We start from the raw sequence: 21,156 nt of genomic DNA, 5'->3' as shown, positions 1-21,156 counted from the left end.
CATATTTGCAGATCGGCGAGAGTCACGAGAAGCCACTACCGGAATCAAATCTAATTCTCTCCTAAATAACTCCGCACCGAGATCAAAATTAATTATACATTTACGAACACGAATACAATCACTCTGTCAATCCGTTGCTTCCTCTTTTTTTCCCTATTCTATTTCTCCCGACTGTTATCTATGTTTCCTTTCCACCTCCTGGGCGAAAGGGAACCGCACAAATTCTCTTCCCCTGCTTCTGCAGGTGAAGGGTACGCGAAAGCAAAGAAAAGGCCAAACGGCCAATCTCCGACGGTGCTAGATTAACACTTTCTCTCCGCCGATCTGCTCGCGACCAAGGGACGGGCCCTCCTTTTCTGTCGCGTCGCGCTCGACTACTAAAGTGCCGACGCCAACGCCTCGGAAAGCTAGCCGCTTGGGGGGGACCGAGCGTTGCCCAAATATCTTCTCCCTCTGCTTCCACGCTCGCTTCTCCGATGGCTGAGCGCTTTCCAGACAGTCCCAAAAATTCAAACGCCGCTTTGTTAGGCTTGCGGCTGCTGTTGTCTGCTGGCTGGCTTCCTTGGACGATCGAATCCGCACTGATTACCTCGATTTCTAAGCGCCAAGACTACAAATGGGACAACTCTTTATTCTCCTTTAGCCCTTCTCTTCTCCTCCGCAGCACTTACCCCAACCGGACTCAGCGCTATACGGCTTCTGACGACTGAACAGCCCACTCGCCTTCAACCAAGAATCTCGCAGTCGAATCTTGGATTTAGCTAATTAGATTCCCTTAGAGTTTTTCTCTTCACTAAATTCTTGGTTTTTCCCTTCCGTCGGACCGATACGCAACCGACTCAACTGACTTTCACAAGGGAATAGCCGATAGGGACGCCAACGTTCTGGCGGCAAATCCTCTAACAGGTCCCTGGATGCATTTTCAACAGAGATAACCTGACGTTTTGACCTGTTACCGTCTTTTTGGTTCTCCCTTGACCTGTCGTCCGCCTGCCACTCTGAGCGTTAGATGGCGCCACAAAAACTCAGCATTCCCTGCTACAAGCGCTACAAAAGCCCCCCCGAAAGATCAGGCTTGGGGGTCACACTCCCAAGAATGATAACAGGAGAGCTTGAAGCAGTTGGCTTACTGACGAAGATCTTTCGCGTGAAACCGTCCTACATAACGATCCTGCAAATCCTCTAACTCATAGTAGGCCTGCCCTATCTTCTTTTTGACCCTGGCCTTCAGAAAGGCCGGACCCAACTTCGCGCTGTACCCTGACTGAAAATTGCTCTGCCTGAAATTTCTTCGGAACACCTCCTGACCGACATTGTAGGATATGTCTCTAGCCCGTAAGTTGTACTGCCGTTCATTTTTATCATTCTGTTTTTTCATGACTTCTAGAGCCTTGCTTCGAACCAAGTCTAATGAATCCTCCCGCGAGAAAACTGCTGACCTGTCATCCATCACCCGCAATGCTCTCAGAAGCTTGTATGTTGCCCCGGAAGTGACGAAATGCTGTCCGAACACCATATAATAAGGAGTTGCATTCAGACTTGCATGCACCGCAGAACGCAATGCGCAGCAAATGCTGCTGAGGTGCTCGTCCCAGTCCTTCTGATCCTCGCGCACGTAAGATCGGATTGCTGCAATCACCGAGCGATTTACACGTTCGGAAGCATTAGCTTGGGGTGCGTACAGGGCCGTGAGAGTGTGCGAAACTTTATATTCCCGGAGTAGCTTTTGGAATGCCTCAGACTTAAATTGTGTGCCATTGTCGGATACTATTGTCTCCGGAACCCCGAAAGCATGAAAAAGATCTTGCTGCATGTACTTGACTACCACGTCCGCGGTCAACTTCTTCACTGCCTTAAGAAACACATATTTAGAATAGTGATCGAGGACGATAAAGATGCCTATATGTCCACTTCTTGAACGGGGATATGGCCCCAGGAAATCTACATATAATTTCTGGAAGAAACGTTGTGACTCGGGCGCAATTCCAATCTTCGGTCTCTGGATTGTATTGGGGGCCTTGGTAGTCTTGCAGACATCACAAGCCTGGATATACTTCTTCACATCGGCAACCAAACCAGGCCAGTAATAATACCGCCGTATCCTTTCTAGGGTTTTGTGAATGCCTCCATGGGAAGCCAGTGGATTGTCGTGCGCGTTACGCAAAACATCAACCACTAACCCTTGAGGAATCCAGAGTTTCCAAATGAACACATCATGTAGCACCTCTCCTGTTGCGTGATCTGACCTACGATACAACAAGTTATCTACAATTTTGAGATCTGGCAACTTATCAATATTGGCCCTAACCCTTTCTACGATCTCCACGTAATCTTCTGCCTTGAATTCTGGCGATTCCAAATCCACCAACAACCCATTGCTCGCGTCTAGAGTCGCCACTTCCTCCTCATTTACGCGAGAAAGAGCATCCGGAACCACATTAAGCCTGCCGCTACGATGCTCGATTTTAAACGAGAAACTCTGCAGCTTTAATGCCCACCGGGCTAGACGTGAGTGTAAGTCAGTTTGTGACATGAGCCACTTCAAGGAGGCGTGATCAGTGATTACAGTAAATTCATGCCCCTCGATGTAAGCTCTGAACTTATTTATGCAAACTATTGCGGCCAGACATTCTTGTTCGGTGACCGAATAATTCTTTTGGGCTTTGTTGAGTTTTTTCGATACAAACGCAATCGGATATTCGTCCCCCTCCGGTGTCTTCTGCACCAGCACTCCCCCAACGCCTGTCTTGCTAGCGTCGCAGTGAACATAGAATGGTTTGCTAAAATCAGGACTACGCAAAACTGGCGCTGAGCAAAGCATCTCCTTCAACTTTTCAAAAGCCTCCTGACCCGCTGGAGTCATTGAAAATTTCTGTCTAGGTTTGAGCAAGTCCGTGAGAGGCGCGGCTACCGATGCGAAGTTGCTTATAAACTTCCGGTACCAGCCTACCATACCTAGGAAGCGACGCAGAGACTTTAGGGATTTTGGCAAAGGAAAATCGGACATAGCCGAAATCTTATCCGGATCTGTACGAATCACCCCTTCACCTACTATATGCCCCAAATACCGCACTGACTTCATGCAAAACTTGCTTTTCTCCACATTCAGCGTTAACCCTGCCGCTTTTATGTAACTTGCCACTTCACTCAACACCCTCCGATGTGACTCAAAACTGTCCGACACAATCAAAAGGTCGTCCAGGTACACAAAAACTTCATTTCTTAAACTGGCCGGAATTACCTTGTCCATCAGCCTTGTCATGGTCTGCGAAGCGTTAGTGAGACCAAAAGGCATCACCTTATACTGGTAGAGAGGTTTGCCCGGAACCGTGAACGCTGTTTTATCGCGTGAGCTCGGCTCTAAGGGAACTTGCCAATAGGCATCCTTAAGATCCAGGCTCGAAATAAACATCGCCTTAGGAAGACGTCCTAAAATCCCATCAATTTGTGGTAACGGATACGCGTCCTTTTTGGTCACCGCGTTAACTTTCCTACTATCCAAACATAGCCTCACCTTCCCTGGCTTCTGCACCAATACTACCGGTGATGACCACGCACTATCGGATTCCTCTATCACCCCTAAGCTGAGCATCCGATCTATCTCCGCATATAACAATTTCTCTACCGCAGGAGATACAGGGAAGTGTCTCTGCTTCACGGCTTTTGCATCACCTACATCAATTGAATGCGAAAGCAGGGCCGTCTTTCCTAGACCGGAAACGGAAAACGAAGGAAATAAATTGATGGTCGCTTGCAACTGATCCATTTCCCCTCGGCTGAGGTTCTGCGGTTCATGAACTATCTCTGCCAGCGACATGCTGGGTGGCAATAAATCGAAACTCGACCAAAAATCGATCCCTAAATACAGGTCCTGGCTGAGCGATGGAATAATGTGCAGCTCAAGGTCCTTCACTGCACCCTTATACTGCACCGGTGTCCGCAGTCGTCCCACTACCTCTTGCCTCCGTCCATCCGCAGTGGAAGCATTTAGAACTCCTCTCTTAAAAGGAATTCGGCTTTGGATTACGCGTTCTGCTAACTTTCCGCCTATAACACTTATAGCTGCTCCGGTGTCCAATAGACCAAGGACCGTTTGATCCAACAGGCGAACTTCCGCATATGGACGCTTGTCCTTCTGCTTGTAACGAATGCAATTTATCGCTTTCGCCGCCTGCCGGAACGCTCTCATCCTTCTTGCACTCCTTGTGAGGGACTTATTACTGGGTTGGTCGTTGGTGAAAAGCGAATGGGATCTGGCATGGACTAGTTGTGGCCAGACTAAAGCTTGGTGTATGTCGGATTCTGATTTCTCAGACGGAAACTGGGCGGTAGTTTTAAGTATCCCTACTGGGATTTCGCCTCTGCACTCGACTGCTTGCGCTGAACACTGACCGGCTGGCGAGGCTGGGTGTTCACTTTGCCGTTTTTTTGGCACTTGCTACACGACGGCTTATATTTATTAGGTGCTCCGCACCCAAAGCAAAAAATTTTCCTTTTGCTATCGCAATCGTGGTAGCGATGCCCCTCCTTTCGGCAATTCCAGCAAATCAGTGCCACGGCTGCCACCTCGTCCTCTTCTTCTACATCCGAGAATTCGGAGGCCTCCTCTAATTGGGCTTCCCCTACCACTCATTTTCAAAGTCGAGATTTTAATGCAGTTCGACAGTCTGGATTCTCACGATCCTGGGAGAGTTGGTCCTGCAGCGATGTGGCCCTATTTGTCTGAAATATAGCCTTCTGAAGATTTGGATTCGTTAGAATACTGAGTTTTCTGCGCGCTATATCTCTGCTATCCGGCCTCCGATCGGAGTGCGGCATGTCTTTTCGTGATCGGGAGAGTCCTGCCAATCGACTGCCATCGGAAAAAGGGACTTCCATTTCCTCACGATTTTCGCAAAAAATCATGATGGTTACATCATTAAAATTGCAAAAAATCGGCCTCATTTTCAAAGTCGAGATTTTAATGCAGTTCGACAGTCTGGATTCTCACGATCCTAGGAGAGTTGGTCCTGCAGCGATGTGGCCCTATTTGTCTGAAATATAGCCTTCTGAAGATTTGGATTCGTTAGAATACTGGGTTTTCTGCACGCTATATCTCTGCTATCCGGCATCCGATCGGAGTGCGGCATGTCTTTTCGTGATCGGGAGAGTCCTGCCAATCGACTGCCATCGGAAAAAGGGACTTCCATTTCCTCACGATTTTCGCAAAAAATCATGATGGTTACATCATTAAAATTGCAAAAAATCGGCCTCATTTTCAAAGTCGAGATTTTAATGCAGTTCGACAGTCTGGATTCTCACGATCCTAGGAGAGTTGGTCCTGCAGCGATGTGGCCCTATTTGTCTGAAATATAGCCTTCTGAAGATTTGGATTCGTTAGAATACTGGGTTTTCTGCACGCTATATCTCTGCTATCCGGCATCCGATCGGAGTGCGGCATGTCTTTTCGTGATCGGGAGAGTCCTGCCAATCGACTGCCATCGGAAAAAGGGACTTCCATTTCCTCACGATTTTCGCAAAAAATCATGATCATTAAAATTGCAAAAAATCGGCCTCATTTTCAAAGTCGAGATTTTAATGCAGTTCGACAGTCTGGATTCTCACGATCCTAGGAGAGTTGGTCCTGCAGCGATGTGGCCCTATTTGTCTGAAATATAGCCTTCTGAAGATTTGGATTCGTTAGAATACTGGGTTTTCTGCACGCTATATCTCTGCTATCTGTAACGTATCACCTACGCACGTCTGTGTATATAAATCCTGCCAGGCTAGCTGTTGTTCAGCGAAGGGGAGCACACGCTTTGGGTTTCCGGCCTCTGCTCGTCGGCTATTGGAGTGATGTTCTTGCCCCTCCTCCTGCTGGTGGCCTATACGCATTATACCGCGAATGAAGTAGCGTGTCACGACGAAAATGCTTAACCGGGAGACACTGTTTATCCCTAGATAGAATTGTGGATTTGTGCTGGAAAGGTATCTCAACTCCGCCTCTGGTGTTGTCGAGGTCGTGTCGCCCGCCCTACCATGGCCATTCCAAACCGTTCGATTTAATGACGGAATGGCCCCTTTGTCCGGGACGTCCTACATGGGGAATTTGCCAGCGAAAGCAAAACGGTAGATTAACACATTATAAAGTTTATTCACTTACTGGCTAAAACACTAGTATTACCCGCAAATACCATAATATAATTCCCCATATTAAAAGAGTAGCTAAATGAAAATATATGTGTAAAATTCCTACAAATACTTGGCTATGTGTAATACAAACGATATACTAAATAAGTCCGAAATGGACAAACTAACTTGCTTGCTGACTCCGTAATGTTCAGAAGCCAATTCGAGTGGGCACTTCTCCCTCCCGCTCACCGACCGGCCCTAATTCCCTTGCTTCAAGTTGTACTTTATTAATAACAAAATTTAAGTCCACTCATACCTTTTCTCCAGTTTATGGCTCCATCGGCGAAAGCGCTTTCCTCGATGAATACCTAAAGCTGCTGTGGAGGAAGAACACTTAAAATGGCACAAGGTAGGGGGAAATCATATTTGCAGATCGGCGAGAGTCACGAGAAGCCACTACCGGAATCAAATCTAATTCTCTCCTAAATAACTCCGCACCGAGATCAAAATTAATTATACATTTACGAACACGAATACAATCACTCTGTCAATCCGTTGCTTCCTCTTTTTTTCCCTATTCTATTTCTCCCGACTGTTATCTATGTTTCCTTTCCACCTCCTGGGCGAAAGGGAACCGCACAAATTCTCTTCCCCTGCTTCTGCAGGTGAAGGGTACGCGAAAGCAAAGAAAAGGCCAAACGGCCAATCTCCGACGGTGCTAGATTAACACTTTCTCTCCGCCGATCTGCTCGCGACCAAGGGACGGGCCCTCCTTTTCTGTCGCGTCGCGCTCGACTACTAAAGTGCCGACGCCAACGCCTCGGAAAGCTAGCCGCTTGGGGGGGACCGAGCGTTGCCCAAATATCTTCTCCCTCTGCTTCCACGCTCGCTTCTCCGATGGCTGAGCGCTTTCCAGACAGTCCCAAAAATTCAAACGCCGCTTTGTTAGGCTTGCGGCTGCTGTTGTCTGCTGGCTGGCTTCCTTGGACGATCGAATCCGCACTGATTACCTCGATTTCTAAGCGCCAAGACTACAAATGGGACAACTCTTTATTCTCCTTTAGCCCTTCTCTTCTCCTCCGCAGCACTTACCCCAACCGGACTCAGCGCTATACGGCTTCTGACGACTGAACAGCCCACTCGCCTTCAACCAAGAATCTCGCAGTCGAATCTTGGATTTAGCTAATTAGATTCCCTTAGAGTTTTTCTCTTCACTAAATTCTTGGTTTTTCCCTTCCGTCGGACCGATACGCAACCGACTCAACTGACTTTCACAAGGGAATAGCCGATAGGGACGCCAACGTTCTGGCGGCAAATCCTCTAACAGGTCCCTGGATGCATTTTCAACAGAGATAACCTGACGTTTTGACCTGTTACCGTCTTTTTGGTTCTCCCTTGACCTGTCGTCCGCCTGCCACTCTGAGCGTTAGATGGCGCCACAAAAACTCAGCATTCCCTGCTACAAGCGCTACAAAAGCCCCCCCGAAAGATCAGGCTTGGGGGTCACACTCCCAAGAATGATAACAGGAGAGCTTGAAGCAGTTGGCTTACTGACGAAGATCTTTCGCGTGAAACCGTCCTACATAACGATCCTGCAAATCCTCTAACTCATAGTAGGCCTGCCCTATCTTCTTTTTGACCCTGGCCTTCAGAAAGGCCGGACCCAACTTCGCGCTGTACCCTGACTGAAAATTGCTCTGCCTGAAATTTCTTCGGAACACCTCCTGACCGACATTGTAGGATATGTCTCTAGCCCGTAAGTTGTACTGCCGTTCATTTTTATCATTCTGTTTTTTCATGACTTCTAGAGCCTTGCTTCGAACCAAGTCTAATGAATCCTCCCGCGAGAAAACTGCTGACCTGTCATCCATCACCCGCAATGCTCTCAGAAGCTTGTATGTTGCCCCGGAAGTGACGAAATGCTGTCCGAACACCATATAATAAGGAGTTGCATTCAGACTTGCATGCACCGCAGAACGCAATGCGCAGCAAATGCTGCTGAGGTGCTCGTCCCAGTCCTTCTGATCCTCGCGCACGTAAGATCGGATTGCTGCAATCACCGAGCGATTTACACGTTCGGAAGCATTAGCTTGGGGTGCGTACAGGGCCGTGAGAGTGTGCGAAACTTTATATTCCCGGAGTAGCTTTTGGAATGCCTCAGACTTAAATTGTGTGCCATTGTCGGATACTATTGTCTCCGGAACCCCGAAAGCATGAAAAAGATCTTGCTGCATGTACTTGACTACCACGTCCGCGGTCAACTTCTTCACTGCCTTAAGAAACACATATTTAGAATAGTGATCGAGGACGATAAAGATGCCTATATGTCCACTTCTTGAACGGGGATATGGCCCCAGGAAATCTACATATAATTTCTGGAAGAAACGTTGTGACTCGGGCGCAATTCCAATCTTCGGTCTCTGGATTGTATTGGGGGCCTTGGTAGTCTTGCAGACATCACAAGCCTGGATATACTTCTTCACATCGGCAACCAAACCAGGCCAGTAATAATACCGCCGTATCCTTTCTAGGGTTTTGTGAATGCCTCCATGGGAAGCCAGTGGATTGTCGTGCGCGTTACGCAAAACATCAACCACTAACCCTTGAGGAATCCAGAGTTTCCAAATGAACACATCATGTAGCACCTCTCCTGTTGCGTGATCTGACCTACGATACAACAAGTTATCTACAATTTTGAGATCTGGCAACTTATCAATATTGGCCCTAACCCTTTCTACGATCTCCACGTAATCTTCTGCCTTGAATTCTGGCGATTCCAAATCCACCAACAACCCATTGCTCGCGTCTAGAGTCGCCACTTCCTCCTCATTTACGCGAGAAAGAGCATCCGGAACCACATTAAGCCTGCCGCTACGATGCTCGATTTTAAACGAGAAACTCTGCAGCTTTAATGCCCACCGGGCTAGACGTGAGTGTAAGTCAGTTTGTGACATGAGCCACTTCAAGGAGGCGTGATCAGTGATTACAGTAAATTCATGCCCCTCGATGTAAGCTCTGAACTTATTTATGCAAACTATTGCGGCCAGACATTCTTGTTCGGTGACCGAATAATTCTTTTGGGCTTTGTTGAGTTTTTTCGATACAAACGCAATCGGATATTCGTCCCCCTCCGGTGTCTTCTGCACCAGCACTCCCCCAACGCCTGTCTTGCTAGCGTCGCAGTGAACATAGAATGGTTTGCTAAAATCAGGACTACGCAAAACTGGCGCTGAGCAAAGCATCTCCTTCAACTTTTCAAAAGCCTCCTGACCCGCTGGAGTCATTGAAAATTTCTGTCTAGGTTTGAGCAAGTCCGTGAGAGGCGCGGCTACCGATGCGAAGTTGCTTATAAACTTCCGGTACCAGCCTACCATACCTAGGAAGCGACGCAGAGACTTTAGGGATTTTGGCAAAGGAAAATCGGACATAGCCGAAATCTTATCCGGATCTGTACGAATCACCCCTTCACCTACTATATGCCCCAAATACCGCACTGACTTCATGCAAAACTTGCTTTTCTCCACATTCAGCGTTAACCCTGCCGCTTTTATGTAACTTGCCACTTCACTCAACACCCTCCGATGTGACTCAAAACTGTCCGACACAATCAAAAGGTCGTCCAGGTACACAAAAACTTCATTTCTTAAACTGGCCGGAATTACCTTGTCCATCAGCCTTGTCATGGTCTGCGAAGCGTTAGTGAGACCAAAAGGCATCACCTTATACTGGTAGAGAGGTTTGCCCGGAACCGTGAACGCTGTTTTATCGCGTGAGCTCGGCTCTAAGGGAACTTGCCAATAGGCATCCTTAAGATCCAGGCTCGAAATAAACATCGCCTTAGGAAGACGTCCTAAAATCCCATCAATTTGTGGTAACGGATACGCGTCCTTTTTGGTCACCGCGTTAACTTTCCTACTATCCAAACATAGCCTCACCTTCCCTGGCTTCTGCACCAATACTACCGGTGATGACCACGCACTATCGGATTCCTCTATCACCCCTAAGCTGAGCATCCGATCTATCTCCGCATATAACAATTTCTCTACCGCAGGAGATACAGGGAAGTGTCTCTGCTTCACGGCTTTTGCATCACCTACATCAATTGAATGCGAAAGCAGGGCCGTCTTTCCTAGACCGGAAACGGAAAACGAAGGAAATAAATTGATGGTCGCTTGCAACTGATCCATTTCCCCTCGGCTGAGGTTCTGCGGTTCATGAACTATCTCTGCCAGCGACATGCTGGGTGGCAATAAATCGAAACTCGACCAAAAATCGATCCCTAAATACAGGTCCTGGCTGAGCGATGGAATAATGTGCAGCTCAAGGTCCTTCACTGCACCCTTATACTGCACCGGTGTCCGCAGTCGTCCCACTACCTCTTGCCTCCGTCCATCCGCAGTGGAAGCATTTAGAACTCCTCTCTTAAAAGGAATTCGGCTTTGGATTACGCGTTCTGCTAACTTTCCGCCTATAACACTTATAGCTGCTCCGGTGTCCAATAGACCAAGGACCGTTTGATCCAACAGGCGAACTTCCGCATATGGACGCTTGTCCTTCTGCTTGTAACGAATGCAATTTATCGCTTTCGCCGCCTGCCGGAACGCTCTCATCCTTCTTGCACTCCTTGTGAGGGACTTATTACTGGGTTGGTCGTTGGTGAAAAGCGAATGGGATCTGGCATGGACTAGTTGTGGCCAGACTAAAGCTTGGTGTATGTCGGATTCTGATTTCTCAGACGGAAACTGGGCGGTAGTTTTAAGTATCCCTACTGGGATTTCGCCTCTGCACTCGACTGCTTGCGCTGAACACTGACCGGCTGGCGAGGCTGGGTGTTCACTTTGCCGTTTTTTTGGCACTTGCTACACGACGGCTTATATTTATTAGGTGCTCCGCACCCAAAGCAAAAAATTTTCCTTTTGCTATCGCAATCGTGGTAGCGATGCCCCTCCTTTCGGCAATTCCAGCAAATCAGTGCCACGGCTGCCACCTCGTCCTCTTCTTCTACATCCGAGAATTCGGAGGCCTCCTCTAATTGGGCTTCCCCTACCAATTCCGCAACCTGTTTCCGGAAAGGAATCAATTTCTGGTACCCATGACTCCGCCTAACGTCGTCGAGAAAACCCTCCCTTCTACGACAGACTTCTCTCAAACGTTCTACGGAGTCGATTTGGACATTCAGTAGCTCATGTCTAATTTCCGGTCGCAAATTGCGCCGTAAAGTTTCCACAATCGCTTTCTCTGACATGGGAGTTTCCAAATCATCCATCAGCTGTATCAGGGCGTCGTGGAAGGAATCGAAACTTTCTTTTTCTTTCTGCTTCCTGTCCCTTATCGCTTCTCTGATATCCACATCGGTTCGAGAATCCCTAAACTGCTTTCTTAGGGCTTGGCATAACCGGTCCCATCTCATCGATCCGGAAGTCTTGTGGTAACGCCAATAAAAATCTCTGGCCTTTCCGTCAAAAAGCAGACTGGCGTTACTGCAAAGAACTGGAAAATTTCCTTCAAGAGTCTGATGTGTCAAAGCCTCTACCCTATAGAGAAAGTTATCAATGCTCAATCCTTCTTGGGTCCCATTAAAACGTAATTTCCAACTATTGAGGATATGGGCGACTTTGTCCGGTCGCTGACTCAGATCTGAGACTGCACTGCTTGGACGGTCGTAGCTCGGAAACTGTGCTAAATACTGACTATTCAGCCCCTGTCGGAATGTTTCCCCCACTTCTCTGTCCCTATTTTGTTGGACCGGATTATCCGCTTCCCCACGTCTATTCCCTTGAGGAATACTATTGCCAGTCTCTTGGAAATGTGCTGCTATGCTGGACTGAATGATTTGAGCCATTTTGTCCGTGAGCTGGGCTACCACCTCGTTTTGCATCGTGCTGATGGCCTGTGTAACTATGCTACTAACTCTTTCAGCGGTTATGGCTGCTGCCTCGTTTTGCTTGGCCTGTGACCTGGTATTATGAGGAGTACTTCTATCGACGCATAGCGTCTTGCATGTGGGACAGGTAGTATGGGTCTTGACATGTGACTCAATACAAGTTTTGTGAAACTCGTGACTGCACTTTGTTTTCAATGTAGGAGCCGAAGCCAAAGTTTTCCCACACAACTGGCATTTTGGCGCCGGAGCCGGTTCAGGCTCATTATCGGGGTTTTCCATTGTAAAAAGAAATAAATCAAACTTAATTCCTAACTGTCCTGACAAAAATATGCCCCACAAAAACTACACGACAAAACCTAAACACTTGCTTATCAAACGCAGACAAAACCAAAGTTAAAAATGTGTTAATAGTAAAACTAAATTAAATATTCTAGTTAAAAGTCAGATAACTTATGCTAGCAAACCTAAGATGACTTAAAAATTAAAAAATAATAGGTAATTTTACGTGAACTCAAATTACAAAGAGAACTGATTCCTCGTGTTATAATTCATAGCTTCCTACGTTGCCAACTTAGGGTCAATGGCCCTGCAAACGCCACAGCTGTTCTCAAGTCTCGCTTCCCTTGTACAGCGAGAGAGCTAGCAAATCAACAGCCCTACGAAATAACACACATGGAATGTAAACCACAAGAATAGAGCGCAAAGAATATGATACGATAAAATAAAGTCATAAAAATTTTTGCCTTACGCATAGCTAATCCCCATGCGAATCGGACCCTATGCTAACTGAGACCCCAATTCCTAAGCACAAAAGAAAATGAAAAGAATGTGTACGCGCGCAGACGCCTTGCACTTGTCGCTGTCTAATTAAAACCAACAACAACTGCATGCGCGAGCCGTGGCCAGCTGCTGCTTTGATTCGCGCCGCTGTTGTCCAAACACCTCGGCTCGGCACTCTACACTTGAAATGAGCATGCTGCTTCTGATTTCACTCGTGGCCCACGGAATTCTATAATCAAGATTAATCCGGGTATGTCCAACGCGCTAAAGCTCATCAGCAGCAACGGCTAAGCCTTCCGCACAGTCCTTCAGCCGTGGGCAGGGTTCCGTAAGTAAACGAGATTCCCTCTGCAGTCCTATGCGCCCGAAAGACCATGTTTAAGGCTCCTGCCTCAGAAAAAGTAGGGTATTATTAAGATCGATGCACTTTTCGAAACGCTCCTCAGACGTGGCCGGATGAAAAGTCAAAACTTCTGCTTCCGTTTTCCGAATCGACTGACGAGCCCTCTACTTGGTGTTGAGAAAAGAAGGTATTCTTGAGCAATGACCACTTCCAGAGAAACAATTTTGGTCAATGCCGTCTATGCTGAATCGGGAAGTTTTAAAAAACAAAAAAAAGGATGTCACAGTGTTAATGGTGTCACACCTGAATAGGTGTGGCCCCACGTTGGGCGCCAATTTTTAGTTATAATACTATATCTATGATTCATAAATGTAACGTATCACCTACGCACGTCTGTGTATATAAATCCTGCCAGGCTAGCTGTTGTTCAGCGAAGGGGAGCACACGCTTTGGGTTTCCGGCCTCTGCTCGTCGGCTATTGGAGTGATGTTCTTGCCCCTCCTCCTGCTGGTGGCCTATACGCATTATACCGCGAATGAAGTAGCGTGTCACGACGAAAATGCTTAACCGGGAGACACTGTTTATCCCTAGATAGAATTGTGGATTTGTGCTGGAAAGGTATCTCAACTCCGCCTCTGGTGTTGTCGAGGTCGTGTCGCCCGCCCTACCATGGCCATTCCAAACCGTTCGATTTAATGACGGAATGGCCCCTTTGTCCGGGACGTCCTACATGGGGAATTTGCCAGCGAAAGCAAAACGGTAGATTAACACATTATAAAGTTTATTCACTTACTGGCTAAAACACTAGTATTACCCGCAAATACCATAATATAATTCCCCATATTAAAAGAGTAGCTAAATGAAAATATATGTGTAAAATTCCTACAAATACTTGGCTATGTGTAATACAAACGATATACTAAATAAGTCCGAAATGGACAAACTAACTTGCTTGCTGACTCCGTAATGTTCAGAAGCCAATTCGAGTGGGCACTTCTCCCTCCCGCTCACCGACCGGCCCTAATTCCCTTGCTTCAAGTTGTACTTTATTAATAACAAAATTTAAGTCCACTCATACCTTTTCTCCAGTTTATGGCTCCATCGGCGAAAGCGCTTTCCTCGATGAATACCTAAAGCTGCTGTGGAGGAAGAACACTTAAAATGGCACAAGGTAGGGGGAAATCATATTTGCAGATCGGCGAGAGTCACGAGAAGCCACTACCGGAATCAAATCTAATTCTCTCCTAAATAACTCCGCACCGAGATCAAAATTAATTATACATTTACGAACACGAATACAATCACTCTGTCAATCCGTTGCTTCCTCTTTTTTTCCCTATTCTATTTCTCCCGACTGTTATCTATGTTTCCTTTCCACCTCCTGGGCGAAAGGGAACCGCACAAATTCTCTTCCCCTGCTTCTGCAGGTGAAGGGTACGCGAAAGCAAAGAAAAGGCCAAACGGCCAATCTCCGACGGTGCTAGATTAACACTTTCTCTCCGCCGATCTGCTCGCGACCAAGGGACGGGCCCTCCTTTTCTGTCGCGTCGCGCTCGACTACTAAAGTGCCGACGCCAACGCCTCGGAAAGCTAGCCGCTTGGGGGGGACCGAGCGTTGCCCAAATATCTTCTCCCTCTGCTTCCACGCTCGCTTCTCCGATGGCTGAGCGCTTTCCAGACAGTCCCAAAAATTCAAACGCCGCTTTGTTAGGCTTGCGGCTGCTGTTGTCTGCTGGCTGGCTTCCTTGGACGATCGAATCCGCACTGATTACCTCGATTTCTAAGCGCCAAGACTACAAATGGGACAACTCTTTATTCTCCTTTAGCCCTTCTCTTCTCCTCCGCAGCACTTACCCCAACCGGACTCAGCGCTATACGGCTTCTGACGACTGAACAGCCCACTCGCCTTCAACCAAGAATCTCGCAGTCGAATCTTGGATTTAGCTAATTAGATTCCCTTAGAGTTTTTCTCTTCACTAAATTCTTGGTTTTTCCCTTCCGTCGGACCGATACGCAACCGACTCAACTGACTTTCACAAGGGAATAGCCGATAGGGACGCCAACGTTCTGGCGGCAAATCCTCTAACAGGTCCCTGGATGCATTTTCAACAGAGATAACCTGACGTTTTGACCTGTTACCGTCTTTTTGGTTCTCCCTTGACCTGTCGTCCGCCTGCCACTCTGAGCGTTAGATGGCGCCACAAAAACTCAGCATTCCCTGCTACAAGCGCTACATATCCGGCATCCGATCGGAGTGCGGCATGTCTTTTCGTGATCGGGAGAGTCCTGCCAATCGACTGCCATCGGAAAAAGGGACTTCCATTTCCTCACGATTTTCGCAAAAAATCATGATGGTTACATCATTAAAATTGCAAAAAATCGGCCTCATTTTCAAAGTCGAGATTTTAATGCAGTTCGACAGTCTGGATTCTCACGATCCTAGGAGAGTTGGTCCTGCAGCGATGTGGCCCTATTTGTCTGAAATATAGCCTTCTGAAGATTTGGATTCGTTAGAATACTGGGTTTTCTGCACGCTATATCTCTGCTATCCGGCATCCGATCGGAGTGCGGCATGTCTTTTCGTGATCGGGAGAGTCCTGCCAATCGACTGCCATCGGAAAAAGGGACTTCCATTTCCTCACGATTTTCGCAAAAAATCATGATGGTTACATCATTAAAATTGCAAAAAATCGGCCTCATTTTCAAAGTCGAGATTTTAATGCAGTTCGACAGTCTGGATTCTCACGATCCTGGGAGAGTTGGTCCTGCAGCGATGTGGCCCTATTTGTCTGAAATATAGCCTTCTGAAGATTTGGATTCGTTAGAATACTGGGTTTTCTGCACGCTATATCTCTGCTATCCGGCATCCGATCGGAGTGCGGCATGTCTTTTCGTGATCGGGAGAGTCCTGCTAATCGACTGCCATCGGAAAAAGGGACTTCCATTTCCTCACGATTTTCGCAAAAAATCATGATGGTTACATCATTAAAATTGCAAAAAATCGGCCTCATTTTCAAAGTCGAGATTTTAATGCAGTTCGACAGTCTGGATTCTCACGATCCTGGGAGAGTTGGTCCTGCAGCGATGTGGCCCTATTTGTCTGAAATATAGCCTTCTGAAGATTTGGATTCGTTAGAATACTGAGTTTTCTGCGCGCTATATCTCTGCTATCCGGCCTCCGATCGGAGTGCGGCATGTCTTTTCGTGATCGGGAGAGTCCTGCCAATCGACTGCCATCGGAAAAAGGGACTTCCATTTCCTCACGATTTTCGCAAAAAATCATGATGGTTACATCATTTAAATTGCAAAAAATCGGCCTCATTTTCAAAGTCGAGATTTTAATGCAGTTCGACAGTCTGGATTCTCACGATCCTAGGAGAGTTGGTCCTGCAGCGATGTGGCCCTATTTGTCTGAAATATAGCCTTCTGAAGATTTGGATTCGTTAGAATACTGGGTTTTCTGCACGCTATATCTCTGCTATCCGGCATCCGATCGGAGTGCGGCATGTCTTTTCGTGATCGGGAGAGTCCTGCCAATCGACTGCCATCGGAAAAAGGGACTTCCATTTCCTCACGATTTTCGCAAAAAATCATGATGGTTACATCATTAAAATTGCAAAAAATCGGCCTCATTTTCAAAGTCGAGATTTTAATGCAGTTCGACAGTCTGGATTCTCACGATCCTAGGAGAGTTGGTCCTGCAGCGATGTGGCCCTATTTGTCTGAAATATAGCCTTCTGAAGATTTGGATTCGTTAGAATACTGGGTTTTCTGCACGCTATATCTCTGCTATCCGGCATCCGATCGGAGTGCGGCATGTCTTTTCGTGATCGGGAGAGTCCTGCCAATCGACTGCCATCGGAAAAAGGGACTTCCATTTCCTCACGATTTTCGCAAAAAATCATGATGGTTACATCATTTAAATTGCAAAAAATCGGCCTCATTTTCAAAGTCGAGATTTTAATGCAGTTCGACAGTCTGGATTCTCACGATCCTAGGAGAGTTGGTCCTGCAGCGATGTGGCCCTATTTGTCTGAAATATAGCCTTCTGAAGATTTGGATTCGTTAGAATACTGGGTTTTCTGCACGCTATATCTCTGCTATCCGGCATCCGATCGGAGTGCGGCATGTCTTTTCGTGATCGGGAGAGTCCTGCCAATCGACTGCCATCGGAAAAAGGGACTTCCATTTCCTCACGATTTTCGCAAAAAATCATGATGGTTACATCATTAAAATTGCAAAAAATCGGCCTCATTTTCAAAGTCGAGATTTTAATGCAGTTCGACAGTCTGGATTCTCACGATCCTAGGAGAGTTGGTCCTGCAGCGATGTGGCCCTATTTGTCTGAAATATAGCCTTCTGAAGATTTGGATTCGTTAGAATACTGGGTTTTCTGCACGCTATATCTCTGCTATCCGGCATCCGATCGGAGTGCGGCATGTCTTTTCGTGATCGGGAGAGTCCTGCCAATCGACTGCCATCGGAAAAAGGGACTTCCATTTCCTCACGATTTTCGCAAAAAATCATGATGGTTACATCATTAAAATTGCAAAAAATCGGCCTCATTTTCAAAGTCGAGATTTTAATGCAGTTCGACAGTCTGGATTCTCACGATCCTAGGAGAGTTGGTCCTGCAGCGATGTGGCCCTATTTGTCTGAAATATAGCCTTCTGAAGATTTGGATTCGTTAGAATACTGGGTTTTCTGCACGCTATATCTCTGCTATCCGGCATCCGATCGGAGTGCGGCATGTCTTTTCGTGATCGGGAGAGTCCTGCTAATCGACTGCCATCGGAAAAAGGGACTTCCATTTCCTCACGATTTTCGCAAAAAATCATGATGGTTACATCATTAAAATTGCAAAAAATCGGCCTCATTTTCAAAGTCGAGATTTTAATGCAGCTCGACAGTCTGGATTCTCACGATCCTGGAAGTGTTGTTCCTGCAGCGATCTGGCTCATATCATCATCATATCATTTTCATTATCATTAAAATACTTTTACTTTATTCAGGAATACCTTTTGCATGCCGTGGTCACCGATTTGCCCACCATTGTTTACCAGGGGCATCACCCTTTTAGTCTTCCGGTCTTAAGAGCGAGTATGAGCTCGATGACGGATATCCCCTCCAGGCGCTTCACCGGCTGACATCGTGAACTCCGGCTGGCTCCTGCGTACGGGGACAAGATTGCTGTCCCCTCACAGGACAGAGTCCTATCCAAGCATTTCCGAGGCGTACTCGAGACACACCGAGTCCTATCCGAGCCAGACAGAATCGTATCCCAGCATGACAGAAGCGCACCCCTGCAAGATCCGAACCCAACAAGCCATCGTCATCCTTCAACCTGGCCATCGACAACAAGGACCTTGACTATGGCAATCAAGGGAAGGCTACGCGGGCTACTAGACTCTAGATAAATATCGTTGTTGTTATGTTTAAGGATATATACGTCCATTCATTTAGATAGTAGATACAAATTTGTTGCACTTGTATATTTATTTATACTAAGCTAAGTTATGATGAATAAAACTATTGAAAAATCATCCTTGCTGTATCCTGATTTGGGGCAAATAAAGCGGGGAATTTAGGGAAAAAATAGCAGAGAAAATTTAATATTGTTGATTCTCTAAAATGTCCTTGATCCTGGATAAGGACTCTATCAAATCAGGGACATTTTTTTGATCATAGGAAGCTTTCGCACGCCCAGATCGGCCCACAAATTATCGCGAAAACTAAATATGTATGGTGGGGTTGTTGGATTCCTTACCGAAGGATCAAGGACATTTTTTCGATCACGTGGGGCCATGGCTCGCCTCGATAGCGACACACATAAGGCATAAAAGAAGATATATAGATCTGGAGAAAATATCCTTGATCCTTGGTCCATTGTAAGTTTTCCTACAGATCAAGGATGTAATTCCGAACCCAGGAAGCTGTCGCACGTCCCAATCGGGCCTCAAATAACGGAGAAAAAACAAAACTTGTTGTTGTCAACAAAAGTTTGTTTTACAACAACAACTCTCAAGTTGCGACCGCTCAAATTCCCAAGAACGAGAATTTCAGATCTGGGATACCAGGCGAACAGAAATCAGCAGAAGGTCGCTGGTTTTTTCTTTACAAAAATGTGTTGCATACTTTTGGGGAGTTTAAAAACGGAAGAACAAAAAAATTTGTAAAAAATTTAAAAAACCAGCGACCTTCTGCTGATTTCTGTTCGCCTGGTATCCCAGATCTGAAATTCTCGTTTTCGGCCATTTGAGCGGTCGCAAGTTGAGGGTTGTTGTTGTACAACAATCGACAGCACCAACTTTTATTGTTTTCTCCGTTGTTTGTGGCCCGATCGGGACGTGCGATAGCTTCTTATGATCCAAAAAATGTCCCTGATTTGATAGAGTCCTTTTCAAGGATCAAGGACATTTTAGAGAATCAAAAATATTACATTTTCTCTGCCATTTTTTCCTTAATTCCCCGATATATTTCCCCCAAAACAGAATACAACAAGGATAATTTTTCAATAGTTTTATTCATCATAACTTAGCTTAGTATAAATAAATATACAAGTGGAACTAATTTGTATCTACTATCTCAATATACATATGGACGCGTACAGATATCCTTAAAAACTAACAACAACGATATCTATCTAGAGTCTAGTAGCCCGCGTAGCTTTCCCTTGATTGCCATAGTCAAAGTCCTTGTTGTCGTTGGCCAGGTTGAAGGATGACGATGGCTTGTTAGGTTAGGATCTTGCAGGGGTGCGCTTCTGTCATGCTGGGATACGATTCTGTCTGGCTGGGATAGGACAGGTGTGTCTCGAGTACGCCTCGATAATGCTTGGATAGGACTGTGTCCTGTGAGGGGACAGGAATAATATACCCGTGCGCAGGAGCCAGCCGGAGTTCACGATGTCAGCCGGTGAAGCGCCTGGAGGGGATAGCCGTCATCGAGCGCATACTCGCTCTTAAGACCGGAAGACTAAAAGGGTGATGCCCCTGGTAAACAATGGTGGGCAAATCGGTGACCACGGCATGCAAAAGGTATTCCTGAATAAATAAAAGTATTTTAATGATAATGAAAATGATATGATGATGATATGAGCCAGATCGCTGCAGGAACAACACTTCCAGGATCGTGAGAATCCAGACTGTCGAGCTGCATTAAAATCTCGACTGTGAAATTGAGGCCGATTTTTTGCAATTTTAATGATGTAACCATCATGATTTTTTGCGAAAATCGTGAGGAAATGGAAGTCCCTTTTTCCGATGGCAGTCGATTGGCAGGACTCTCCCGATCACGAAAAGACATGCCGCACTCCGATCGGATGCCGGATAGCAGAGATATAGCGTGCAGAAAACCCAGTATTCTAACGAATCCAAATCTTCAGAAGGCTATATTTCAGACAAATAGGGCCACATCGCTGCAGGACCAACTCTCCTAGGATCGTGAGAATCCAGACTGTCGAACTGCATTAAAATCTCGACTTTGAAAATGAGGCCGATTTTTTGCAATTTTAATGATGTAACCATCATGATTTTTTGCGAAAATCGTGAGGAAATGGAAGTCCCTTTTTCCGATGGCAGTCGATTGGCAGGACTCTCCCGATCACGAAAAGACATGCCGCACTCCGATCGGATGCCGGATAGCAGAGATATAGCGTGCAGAAAACCCAGTATTCTAACGAATCCAAATCTTCAGAAGGCTATATTTCAGACAAATAGGGCCACATCGCTGCAGGACCAACTCTCCTAGGATCGTGAGAATCCAGACTGTCGAACTGCATTAAAATCTCGACTTTGAAAATGAGGCCGATTTTTTGCAATTTTAATGATGTAACCATCATGATTTTTTGCGAAAATCGTGAGGAAATGGAAGTCCCTTTTTCCGATGGCAGTCGATTGGCAGGACTCTCCCGATCACGAAAAGACATGCCGCACTCCGATCGGATGCCGGATAGCAGAGATATAGCGTGCAGAAAACCCAGTATTCTAACGAATCCAAATCTTCAGAAGGCTATATTTCAGACAAATAGGGCCACATC

The sequence above is a fragment of the Drosophila pseudoobscura genome, chromosome 4 (genome assembly GCF_009870125.1).
Source record: "Drosophila pseudoobscura strain MV-25-SWS-2005 chromosome 4, UCI_Dpse_MV25, whole genome shotgun sequence".
Taxonomy (NCBI): Eukaryota; Metazoa; Arthropoda; class Insecta; order Diptera; family Drosophilidae; genus Drosophila; species Drosophila pseudoobscura.
This window is presented reverse-complemented; position numbering follows the sequence as displayed.